At 37.8% G+C, this 12,928-nt stretch overlaps 1 long non-coding RNA gene across 1 annotated transcript in view; it reads right to left on the bottom strand.

The window, feature by feature from the left end:
* Window positions 1-3,869: 3,869 nt before the first annotated feature.
* Window positions 3,870-12,928, bottom strand: part of LOC110343457 — a 33,979-nt gene continuing 24,920 nt past the window's right edge. The window contains exons 2-3 of the long non-coding RNA XR_002385735.2: window positions 7,629-7,761; window positions 3,870-4,189 (exon numbers count right to left, since the gene is read on the bottom strand). This is a non-coding gene — a long non-coding RNA (uncharacterized LOC110343457). The remainder of the gene's footprint in view (window positions 4,190-7,628; window positions 7,762-12,928) is intronic.

Genomic DNA, 12,928 nt, shown 5'->3' with positions numbered 1-12,928 from the left:
ATTTTTACTTCACACAGAACAAATGCATCAACCTACAGGCCCTCCCCTTTGGCACCATGGACTCTTGTGTCTTTAATTTGATCCACTAGGACCCCCACCACTGGAAAGAGCCTGTGCTCATAGAAAGCAGTCAGTATTTTATAATTTGATGGGGCCAAAACAGCTATGTATTTTAAAAGAAACCATGAAACAACTATCTGCAATATAAAGAAAGTATCGCTGTTTGGGGGACATAGCTCAGATAGTAGTTGAGACAGCTTTACTGTGTGCTCTCAGTGTCCAACACAAAATGAAGGTGAACTGTAGGAGGCAGGTGGGGGCAGACACCAGCCATTTCCCTTCGTAGTGAGGAATCGAGAGGTTGGCAAGGTCAGAAAAGAGACCCTACATCATGGTGCTTAGTAATAAATGGAATTATGGTGACTTGAAACGACTTTTGATTGCCTGAATGGCATATGTTTAGCAATGCCACTGCACTCCAGGCCTCAAGGGCGGGGGTCACAGGCCTGTGCATAATCCAAGACACGTGACCCTTGGAACACAAAAAGTTCTTGAGCAAGCTTTCGTTCAACCCCTTGCCAGCAAGCTTCCCTCAGTACAGGGGTGTCATAAACAGACTGGGGAAGTGGTTCCTTCCTGCTTAGTGAAGGGCAGGGACAGGAAGTTTGCCAGTGTTCTTTAAAGCAATCCACAAAGAACAGTGTTCACTGGCAAAATTCTACAAATCTTAATTAAAATGATAGAAACAGCTATTTAAATACCAGCAAAAGTTTTAAGAAAGAAATTTGCTGGCAGTTTTTAACATGGTTCACAATTTTAACATAATGTAAACTGACTGACCTTGAAGTCACAGTATTTCCCTCCCTCTCAGACATCTAGTGATATGACTACAAGCATTCCCCACTGTATCTAGGCCTTTTCCTCAATTTTGAGTATCTAAGTCCAGGGGAGAGATACACATATCTTAGTCACCTCCTAATGTATTAGCACTCTTATCTTAGACTCCATAGTTGGATTACTTGTATTGTACAGATGGTGAGTTATAGGTTGGGTAGTTATAGGTTGGGTTGTCTGCGTGTCCCAGGTATATATCAGTATTTCACAAAGAGGGTAGGACAGTTAGCCAAACATCAAATATGCGCTATAACAGGGGACACAACAATTCCCCACTTAGAGAACAGGATCTTCTTTTGCTAACCTTGTCATGATATGGACCAAAATCAATAACTGGGTCCCACATATCAGTGGACAATGAGTCCTTTAAACAAATTTATAGTCATTCTGTCAACTTCTACTATGACTACTATACATAATTTCAGCAAACTCTATTTTTAAATGGGAAATCCTAACTGCCAGGTGCAGAGTTCAATTTGTATAGCATTCAAAAGAAGACATGTATACATACATGTGTGTCTGTTTTTCACTTGATTTAATTAGTACTCCAGTGTCCAGAGCTATGATAACCAGTTTGTTCAGACTTTCTTCCAAGCCTGTTAGAGGTCTTCTATTCAGAAGGGAGATTAATATATTCTGGTAAACAAAGAGTTGCAGAAAAAAAGCAACTTTGAAAACTGTATTTTGTAGTTAAATATAAAGGAACATGCGGCCTGCTGAGAGATTAGGTCCTCCTACTTCTTTAAAAATAATGGAATGGAATGGTATCCTGACTCTCAAGTCACTCTGAAATTGGGTCTAGTGACTACCGAATTTAATTTTTTGTTTTTTGCTTCAGCTCTGTTGTAAAGAGGAGGTTGTTTGCCTGTTTTTCTTAAGACTAGTAAATTGCAGTTCATCTGTCTACAGAGTATAGTGACTGTGCTTAAATGCAAGAAAACAACAACAACAACAACAAAAGTTGTCCATTTTTGCTAGGGTCATCCTACTTCAAATCTTGCTAGATTTCTTGGATGTGTTCTCTGTTCCCATCTCCACGGTTTCTTTTAAAGCATCCTTTGAAACGAGACCACACGATGTCCATGCTTTGAAACTCACTACCCTGAAGATGATTGGTGCATCATTTCTCTCTTAGTCACTGTTCTGTTTCTGTGAGAGGATACAATGACCAAGGCAACTCCTAGAAGGTAAAACATTTAACTGGGCGCTTGCTTACCGTTTCTGAGGGTGAGGTCATTATCATCATGGCAGGCACGGTGATGGCAGGTCGATGTGATGCTGAGTAATAGCTGACAGCTTTATACTCTGGTCCTCAGACTGAGAGAAAAGCTCTGTGCCTGGTATGAGTCCTCGAAACGTCAATGGCCAACCCCAGCGATACAGCACTCTCCACTTCCCCATCCCTTATTGACCTTTTCAAATATCATCACTAAGCATTCAAATATCTGAGCCTGTGTTTGTGTCTCATGCTCATTCAAACAGTCACAGTTTCCTACAAGCAAATTTCTGTTGTTCATTATCTCTTATTCCTGCTAATATCTGCTACACGATTAAACTGCCCTGAATGTGGTATAATAAGCAGACCACACTGTCACTGATCTTAAGAGCAAATGTAAATATCGGCTGGTTAGTGTTTATTCTGGCACGCTAAAGAAACAATTTATAAACTAAATTTAGAAATTACAGGGACAAGTTCAGAAGAAGAGTTGAGAACCACGCACAGCAAGCATCTGGTGCTTTCTATGCCATCTCATCTATTTAAGATTGTGAAAAGAAATAAAACAAAAGAAATGGATCTGTGATATGATGGTAGAAACGGGACGTTGCATATGTCAAATGTACCTGGGAACCCTCAGTGACAAGGAGAGGTGGCAGACTCCTATCAGCAAGCAGGACATGTAAGCCTCCAGAGTAGTGGTTCTCAACCTTCCTAATGGGGAGACCCTTTAACACAGTTCCTCATGTTGCGGTGTCCCCAAAATACAAACTATTTCATTGTCACTTCATAACTGTGGGTTTTTTCGCTGTTACGGATTGCAATGTAAATACTTGGTTTAAAGGATCTCTGATATGTGATCCCAGGGGGTCATGAACTACAGGTTGGAAACTACTGACCTAGATTAAAACAGGTTTAGCAGATGGACAGACAAGTCTTTCAAAGTAATAATAGTTTGAGAAACAAAATGAAAAAGTTATTCATAATGTTCCAAAGTTGCCAAAGTCTTCCTGATTTAAATATATTATGCACCAAGATATGCAAAATTGCATTGTGCTATTCTCACCAATCGTATTTCCTCTATGCATTAAAACAAACAAAAATATACAAGTGAGTTTAGTGTCATAATGATGAATTTTACTATTAAACTTAATTTAAGCTCCCTATCCATCAGTACAATGAAGGATGAGAAATACATTTCTGGAAGTAGAAATTATCTTTTGACATACTTTTAGACCCAAATGATGTGTTTTATTATCAGATGTTAATCTGTTTTATCCAGTTAAAATAATTGGATCCAGTTGATAATAATGACTTCCTTGTGAAAATGCCAAAAAAAATGTTAAACGAATGTGCTATTTCAAACTTCTCACGTGGAATTGTAAAAGCACAAAGCAGAATAGCCTTCTTTTGCTGCAGAATAGCCTTCTTTTGCTGTTTAATTTTTCTTTTATTTTTTGTGATTTTCTTTTCTTTAAATGTTGTTTTCCTGTGGATTGGGGTTTTGCCTTTGTATATGCCTGTGAGGGTGCCTGATACCCTGAACTGCAGTCACAGACAGTTGTGAGCTGCCACACAGGTGCTAGCAATTGAACCTAGATTCTCTGGAAGAGCCATTTTGGTGCTCTTAACTGCTTAGCCATCTCTCCAGCTCCTTCTTTTGCATATATATCTATATCTATATATTTCCTTATAATTGCATAATAAAGTAATTCAGGAAGCAGTTCATTTTAATACTTTATTGAAGGATTATTGGCCAGTGTGTATAACAAGTTGTGCACTGCTCCTGTTACCAGCCGTCATGCCAAACAACATATGGGTCTTTCCGGTCTCCGAGTAAACTTTTTGATCTGATGGCTCTCATTCCCCACAGGTCAGCAACCACTGACCTGATGGCTATCGGTATGAGTTAAGTTGACTGCTGTTAGAGCCCTTGTCCTTACGACTCTTCCATGTTGTACATGCAGCAGTAATTGGGACACTGTCAGAGAGAAGCGGCTCTGCCTCGTATTAATGACCTGGAGCAGGGTATGTTATGTCGTGGGCTGTTATGTTCTGTCTTATTTTCAGTTTTTCCTCCTGTGAGGGACACAGATCAGTGGTAGTTTGCCTGGCATGTGTGAGTCTCTATGTTCTGTCACTACTACCCAAAACAGAACAAGCAGACTTATCTTGTTGTCGCCTTACAAATCAAAGTATGGACAGGGTTTATTCATTATGGTTTCACACACTTAGCGCAGGTTTAATTTTATGTTATGCAGTTCAAAGCTTTTCACAGTTCTTTGTATAATTTTGCTTTCTCCTCATCAATGAGTTCCCCTAATTTCTTGTCCTTGTTAAGAATTTATTTTGCTCAACTCTGCAGTAGTTTAGACACTGTCCCAGACATGCGGTGATAACTGACTACACTTTTAAATAAACAATTGTGGTCACTTATATCTCGCCTATGAAACATCTTCTTGATGATTGATTTATTGTTCATTGCAATAGTTTAGTCTCATTATTGTTTTACCACAGCTTTCACATTATTTTAGTCAAAGTTATGCAGACAGTTATAAATTGAAAGGGAACTTTTGCCAGTGAGAACATTAAGTTTCCTTTTCTGAGACATAATTTTACTTTTTCATTGTAAAATGAAGCCAATGAATGTTTTTCAATGACAAAGTGAGTTTTATAATGATTATGAAATTTTAGAGTTCTAGTTATTTAGTCGTTTCATAAGGAAACGTTTCATTAGGCCTTGACTATTAGTTGTCAGAGTTTTTGCTTTTGTTCTCCATTATTAATTTTAAATGCTTTAAGATTAAAACACACTTACATAATTCGCTCATGCTTTCCTCCCTTCATCCCTTATCACATCTGCCACATTGCAGATCTGCTACCTTTCTCTTTGATTTCTATTATTGCACACATGTATGTGGAGCTTTGAATAGGTATGGCCTGCATAGCTCAAGTGTTTGTTTGGTCCGTAGGGAGTGGCAGTATTAGAAAGTGTGGTCTTGTTGGAGGAAGTGTGTCACTGTGGAGGTGGGCTTTCAGGTCTCGAATATTCTTAAGCCATGCCCAGCGTGACAGTTCTTGCACTGCTGCCTAAGGATCAAGATATTGAGCTCCCAGCTCCTTCTCCAGGACCATGTCTGCCTGTATCCTTCTCACCATGCTGACAATGCTGACAATGGACTACACCTCTGAACTTTAAGCTACTTGCGATTATTATTATTTTTTGCCTCTATAACAATTGCTGTTCTACAGGAAGCTATCCATAGTGAAGCACTGAGCCGTGCACCCAGAGAGGAAAGAGGGGGCATGCGTACAGGGGAGGGTGTGGTTCAAGGTCATGACAGAGAAACCCACAGAAACAACTGACCTGGGTTCTTGGTCACTCAAGGGCTCTGGAATGATAGTCAAGGAGCTTACATTGGACCAACCTAGGCCCTCTGCAGGAGGGAGATGGTTGTGTAGCTTAATCTGTTTGTGGGGCTCCGAGCAGTGAGACCAGGACCTGTCCCTGGCACTTGTGCTGGCTTTTTGGAAGCTGTTTCCCATGCTGGGATGCATCACCCAGCCTTGTTGCAGGCGAAGGAGCTTGGTCCTGCCTCAACTTGATATGCCATGCTTTGTTGACTCTCATGGAATGCCTCCCCCTTTCTGAATGGAGACAGAGACTGAGTGGATAAAGGGGTATATAGGAATTGGGGGAGGAAAGAGAGGAGAGGAGGGAGGGGAAACTGTGTTCAATATATAAAATTAATGAAAATTTTAATAAAAAAGAAATTCTGTGCTCATGATATTTATTCAGAGCAGTAGAAACCTTAACTAAAAAATGTATGAAGACAAAAATATATAAATGCAACTAATGAGGTCATTTTGTGTTTCTCGAGTATATATGATTCCATGCTGGAACTTGGTTTTGGGTATCCTATTAGGCAACTAATTTCTGGAAGGATAATAGCAGCCCTTTATTGCCTAGAGTTTCTTGTCTAGGGGTAAGGCCAAATTTGATTTTCTCCTTCCAGAAAACTATGTCTATTGGAATTGTCTGCTGTCATTTGTTCAGATATTATTTAGGCATACATATTAATTATAGTCATGGGTATAGCTTTTCTGTCATTTCTAGGGTACACAATTTCACAACAAATTCCCTGGTCCTTTAGCTCTTATTTTTTTCCTGCCTCCTTTTTGGTGATGTAGATGCACCTATAGGGGATAGGTACCCAACAATCAGTTGATCAGTGCATGTTGACTAGTTATGTCTTTTTCTATTATTGACTCCATATACTGCAAAGAGAATATTCTTTATTGTGAAGTAAGAAAAACACTTACCTGTAAGTAAAAGAATGAATATTTAGGGAAACATCTTTCTGCTCTGAATTGTATTACACGCCAAAGCTATTGCTACTTTCAGAGTTCTGGCCACCGTCTAAACTCCTAGGTGCTAAATACACCCTCACATTATACCTGTAAGGGATTGATTTTAGTGATCATAATATTTTCATGGAGTATACCTTCATAGGCTTCACTCCATTCGGCCATTGGTTATTTTTTAAACATCCATCATTCCTTCAATAAATTAATTATCAAATCAGCTCTATATTTGCAAGTTCCTCCAATTCTTGCATTTAGCTGAAACCACTCTCAGTTTTTTTAAATATCTAACTAAATTTTCTTTCTGTCCTTTCCCTTCTTTTCTTAGACTGTTTTTTAGCAAACTTTTTCTTCCATTTTTACTATTACTTCATTAATTTGACCTCATTTTGACTGACTGTTATACATTTCCTATCCCTTCTTACTCATGTCACTTAAACATCTACTAATCTCACTATAAGTATCCATTCTTTCTTCTATTTTTCTAAAGTTACCATTTTGAGCTTATTTCTTTCCCCTAAAAATTTCATTTACTCATTTTCTGTTACCTTTCTTTCTTCCTAGTCCATAGATATAGGGGAAGATATGATCCTTGGAAACATAACAATGGCCTCATTTTCAAAACCTACATGTTGTAGTGTTGGTTTGAACCCTTTAGACTCACCAAGAGTATTACTTACACTGAGTATCAGCTCTGGGATTTCTTTGATGACTCAAAATCATTGCTCAGGAACTATTCTTTCTTGCCTGCCTGTCTCTGTATCCCCATTTTATTCCTTATGGAAATAATTCATGACATGCAGATAGACTTCCCTCTATTCCTCACTCTCCTCATTCTCCTTTCCTCTCCTCTCCTCTCCTCTCCACTCTTGGTTCTAGTGCATTCCATATCATATTCCAGAACAAGTTCTTTGAAATATCACCATGATTCACCAAATCCTCTTTGAAGTTTTCAAAAGCAGTTCGACTTCCAACACTCTATTTAATTGCTCTTTTTAAGAATGGCAAGGTTTTGTCAATTAATAAATCCAATGTTCATTTCAGCATTTAATTTTTGACCGCTAATAGCAATTTATAGTATTTCTTGTTTTCTAGACCCATAAATATTATATTTTTATTTAAGTAACCTATGATTTGTTGGAACTTGTCTTACCTTTTCAGATACTTATGGCCTTTCATTTAGATATTTACTTCTTATCATCCAGAGAGCAGGCTATATCATTTGTTGAATGAAGTACCAGGTGACATAATTGAGCCTCCTTCATCAAATATCATGACTTACTAGGCTAGAATAGAGCAATAAAATATTACTGAGACCTTCTATGAACATGGTCTCTGCAACTACACCATGACCAAGTTCAAGAAGTTGGAACTCCTCAAACTCAGTAGGATCCCCTAAAGTTTTAATATAGCAGCCTTTTTTTCTCAGAGGAGGGGCACCAACCAGCTCCCAAATCATGACACAGAGGCTTATTATTAGTTCTGAATGACCGTCCTTATCCTTTGCTTGTCCCACTAACTCTCATAATTTAATTAAATTATTTCCCTTCATCTACATTTTGCCTCAGAGCTTTTTACCTTGCTTTTATTCTGTATGTCCCACTCCATGTCTGGCTGCCTGGCTGACCATGGGCATCTCCTTCTCTTTCTTTCTCAGTTTCTCTCCCACTCTCACTCAAGCCTAGATTCCTTCTCCTACTTATTCTCTCTGCCAACCAGGCTCACATGTCACAAATCAGGCAGCAAGGTAAAACAGCAACACATCCTTACAAAATTTAACAAATGTAATATATACAAATGTAACAATCTTTTCATAGTTAAAGTAATATTCTACATTTTAGCCCTGAAATCCTGTTTCCATTTCATATCTGCTCTGTTTTTCTGTCTATATCTACTATGTCTTCTTATCCATGATCCCTAGGTTATCTCTTATAATCACATAGGCTTAAATTCAGCACTATGTTGATGATTTTTGAGTTTAGATCCACATACTAAAACTATGTAGTGTTTTCCCCTTGAATGAGTAATAGAAATTTCAGACAGCATCCTCAGTTTAAATTCCCATACATCTTCTGCTCATCACCTTCAATTTTTCAATTATTTAATTCACTTAATGAGCAGTTCTATTTATTCGGTTGCCCAGACATGCAGCTATGATGTTATTCCTAATGTTTCATATATGTAACCAATTCTATTTTTACAGTTTCAAATTCCATCCCTAGCACAGTTCTGTCTTCCCTCACCTCTGCCAGACTCTTCCTTCATAATACCATAATTCTCTATCTGTTTTCAATATTCTGTCTGCTCTCCAGAGTCTTCTGTTGACTTCTTTAGTGTGGATCTCAGCACATCATTCAGAATCAGCATTAGGCTAATGACACAGTCTCTCTCAGACTTAGCTCCATGTTGTTCTTATGCCAGTCAGCATGAAAGATCACATTTCTATCGACATGAGTTATACTCCGTCCTAGGTGCTCTATATCTTTCCAAGCCCCTCTCTCCAAAACAAAAGGCTCCTTCTGACTTCACTTTTCTCTTGTCACTGGTTGGCTTTTTATCCTTTAAACAAGTCATAATACTCTGGATGTTCATCTTTTCATGCCCCCATTTCTACAGAGAGTTCTCCTTGATGGATAGCCCTGCGGAATATTTCATTCTCCTAGTGCTTTTCTTTTTGGATTGAGTAAGGTATCTTCTGCCACAAATGCCATCACACTACCCATTGGATGCCTATGAGTACTACAACTTATTTGCCAATCACAACACTGAAGATGTGAATAATACAAGGATCTGGGGGTGGAATCATCACCTAGATTATGTAAGAGGAGCCAGTCTATCCACCACTGTTGTTGTGAGAAAAAATCAACAGCTTAATTTAAAAAAATGGATTGATAGGAAGAGGGGGTTGGAAAAGGATGAAGAGGAAGGAAGGCACAAGCCAAGGAATGAAGGCAAGTCTGGAAGATGAAAGAGATCAAGAAAATCAATTCTTCCATGCAGATTGGAGAAGGAAAACATTGTTGGCAGTTTGATTTGAGATTTATGGCTATATGTGTAAGTCGGTGTTATTCTAAGCTACTCGGTGGTCTGATGGTCTAACATAGATCTGTAAGAAGCTAGTGTGTCTTCTCAATGATTCTCTGAGGATTTTTGGCTACTTTCTTTGTTAAATCCTCTTTATAATTGTAATCATACCTCATGCCATATAAATCAGCATGGAAGAGAACATGTAACAAGTTGCTAATCATATATAATAAAATGTGTCTTCTGTAAATGCAATAATGACACAATTCTTTTACACACTACTCTATCTGTAGTCCAGAATGTAGCGCACAACAGACACATAATAGATGTTCAGGAAGTATTTGATACACTGATAAATTAATAAATATTTCAGACTTGCATATTACACTCTGTTACTTTAATCTATGATTTTATCCATGGTTTTACAGTGTTTCTCGTGTGTGTATGTGTATGTGTTTGTGTGTGAGAGAAAACAATGATTTTGAAAAACATCCATATTTTACTAATAATGACATTATGAGTGTGTTGTATCATATGGTCTTCATAATATTTCATCAAAAGAATCAATGTAAGGAGCCTAAACATTTCATATTTGCAATTTGATTATTTCTGCCATAGAAAGGATGAAGTCAGATGTGTGATTTAATCAGGATAAAATAAACAATAGAAAAGACACAAAGAAAACAATTATGGGAGTGTGGAGACTTTTTAAAATTTTATTTCAACATAGTGCATATTCACCATGATAATTAATACAGTAAAGTTGCCTCACAATCAGACTCCTTTGTGCATAAATTAAGTGTTCTTAGCATGCCACCACAGACTTTTTCCACACTTACCCTTCAATATGTCACAACACACACAGAGCATACACACACACACACACACACACACACACACGGATATATTTGTGTGTGTGTGTGTGTGTGTGTGTGTGTGTGTACCCACTCATAAGCATGCTAATGGAATGTTTATCCCTTAGACTTTGACTTTACTCTGTTTTCTGTTTTATATGTGAAACAACAGGTCAGGAGAGCAAGGTGTTCCTTGAAATGAGTCAGAACTGGTGTGGGAAAATTAATACATTCCAAATTGTTTCTTTCCAAAACAAATTACAAAGGAAAAAATCTATAATTTCCATTTTTTTATTCTAGGGACTTCTTAATAATGCTGTAAACTGTAGACTGTATGAGACAAACCTGCATTCATAATCATTAGTTACCCACACCTGTACCAAAACCAGACTCATTAAGACGTGCTGAAGAAGCATTCTGTTCCTGGATGACACTTTCCATACCAGGCATGATTACAGACTAGAACATAGGAATTGTTTTGTGGATGTACTCATTCACACGGTAAACTTAGGATAATTACGGGTATCTTCCATTCTCCTATTTATAGGAGACTTGTCAACATATATTTGCGTTTAAACAATATTGATATTTTCAATGCCTCTGATAGTGGCTGTCAAGATAACTCAGTAAGGGTAAGTCAGGAAATAGTGGGAGTTCTTTCTTTTTGGCTTTACTGTTTCTCCTAAAATTGACCAAAGTCATAACACTGGCCCCTTGTCACTGTAATTTTGATTACCGTGTGACATAAAGTCATGGGGAGGTTAACAACTAATGTAGGTCACTGATATCCTTTCTGCTTTGCCTGTGTCCCCTTGTGACAGAAGAAAGTTCTTTGATGATACACACAGTCAGTTATCCCTAGAAGAGCCATATTTGGAGAGGTGGGAAGACTGAAAATATTGACATTTCAATACTTCTATGAGAAAAATACATATATGTTCATTGAAACATGTGTATCTCTATGTTCATGGGGTAATTGTACACATACACAACCATAATATATCCCCTTATCTATGTGGTATAATATTTGGTATAATGGCTAATTCATTTAAATTATGAAATCAATGTTAATAAGTGTACATACAAGATTGTAAGTATCATTAAGCATAACATAAACATGTGTCTTAGTGTGAATGAAGTAACTCAGGCCTTGTTATGCTTCTGCAAGTAGCTGTCCTCATAACACAGGTAAGAAACCTGAGAGGAAAAGGAAATGGATTTCTTATCCAAGGTCAATTCCATAGGTCAGACACAGAGCCAGAGTTAGACCTTATCCATCAGACCAGATCAACACTTTGTTGAAGTTGGCATATTACACTGAAGGCAACATCATACGTATCTAATAAAGACTTTAAGCTACTATAGTAGAGTGGCTTCAGACAAAATTCGAATTGATTGAAACTTTCCTCTGAAACCTGAATCAAAGCAAACTCCATCCTTTCTTTCTGTACCTCGTCTCTTGTACTGAAGGGTCCAAAGATAGCACACAAATGGATGTTTCTCTGATACCTGTGGCTTATCAGTAAGAATAGAAGTAATGGAAATCTCATGAGGAAGCCTGCTCTTCAAAGATTTCCAATCCCATTTTTGAACTCAAAAAGCTTGAATTAGTTTCAGATTAACATCCAAAGCTTTGAAAGAACTCCTTCCAGAGTTCGTCTATCATGAGGGCACTGGACACTAGAATTTAGGTTCAATTTTTTGTGTGTGTGTCAAGAAAAAAGAAATGGACAGATAGCAAGGTTTTCTTCGTTTTTCTACTCATTCCTATATTTATATTTTTCATCTCTTTTCTGCATGTATAGTTTTATCCTATTTAGACTTCCATTATTTTTGTTTGTTTTAGAAAATAATTATTCATGTGCATGTATGATTACTCAAAATATCAACATATGCAATATACTATTTCCCAATTTCCTGATCAAGTAGAGGTTACTCAGTAAATCATTGTTTCTTTTCAGTTGGTGTGATGAAACATTTCTGACAAGAGAGATACTTCATATGGAAGTCAGCAGAAGAGAGTACAGTAGTCCTCTGCTCATTTCTCCACTTATACAGCCCATTATCCCCTGTGCACTTGGGATGGTGACACCTGCGGTAGGCAGGTCTTTTCTTCCAGGTGAACACAATCATCTTATCCCCTATAGGCATGGCCAGAGATTCATATGTAAAGGTTCCAACACTAGCTGTCACAGGCATCTTACTTCTTCCCTTTGCATGTGATAGCCCATGTTTGACAAAGGGACTGTTAGACTCTAGACACCGTCACTTTCACTGTCCTTCAAACACATCCCTTAGAAAGAAACTGTACCTCAGATGTCCCTTAGATGTCACTGCTGCTCCTGTCCCTGGACCTAAGGATTTCTCCATTTGGGGATTGCAGTCAGAATGTTTCTCAAAGTCTTCCTCAAACTTTACCTCATCTTTGCAACAATTATAAGTCAGGTAAGTAATATTGATATTACAGAGTGGTATCTGCTGAAGTCTTCCCCATAGAATTTGAAACATGGGGCTGGAGAAATGACTCGTCCATTAAAGGCTAGGCTCACAACCAAAACTATAAGAATTTGAAACA

Source organism: Mesocricetus auratus, unplaced genomic scaffold (genome assembly GCF_017639785.1).
Source record: "Mesocricetus auratus isolate SY011 unplaced genomic scaffold, BCM_Maur_2.0 Super-Scaffold_100009, whole genome shotgun sequence".
Classification (NCBI taxonomy): Eukaryota; Metazoa; Chordata; class Mammalia; order Rodentia; family Cricetidae; genus Mesocricetus; species Mesocricetus auratus.
This window is presented reverse-complemented; position numbering and strand designations above follow the sequence as displayed.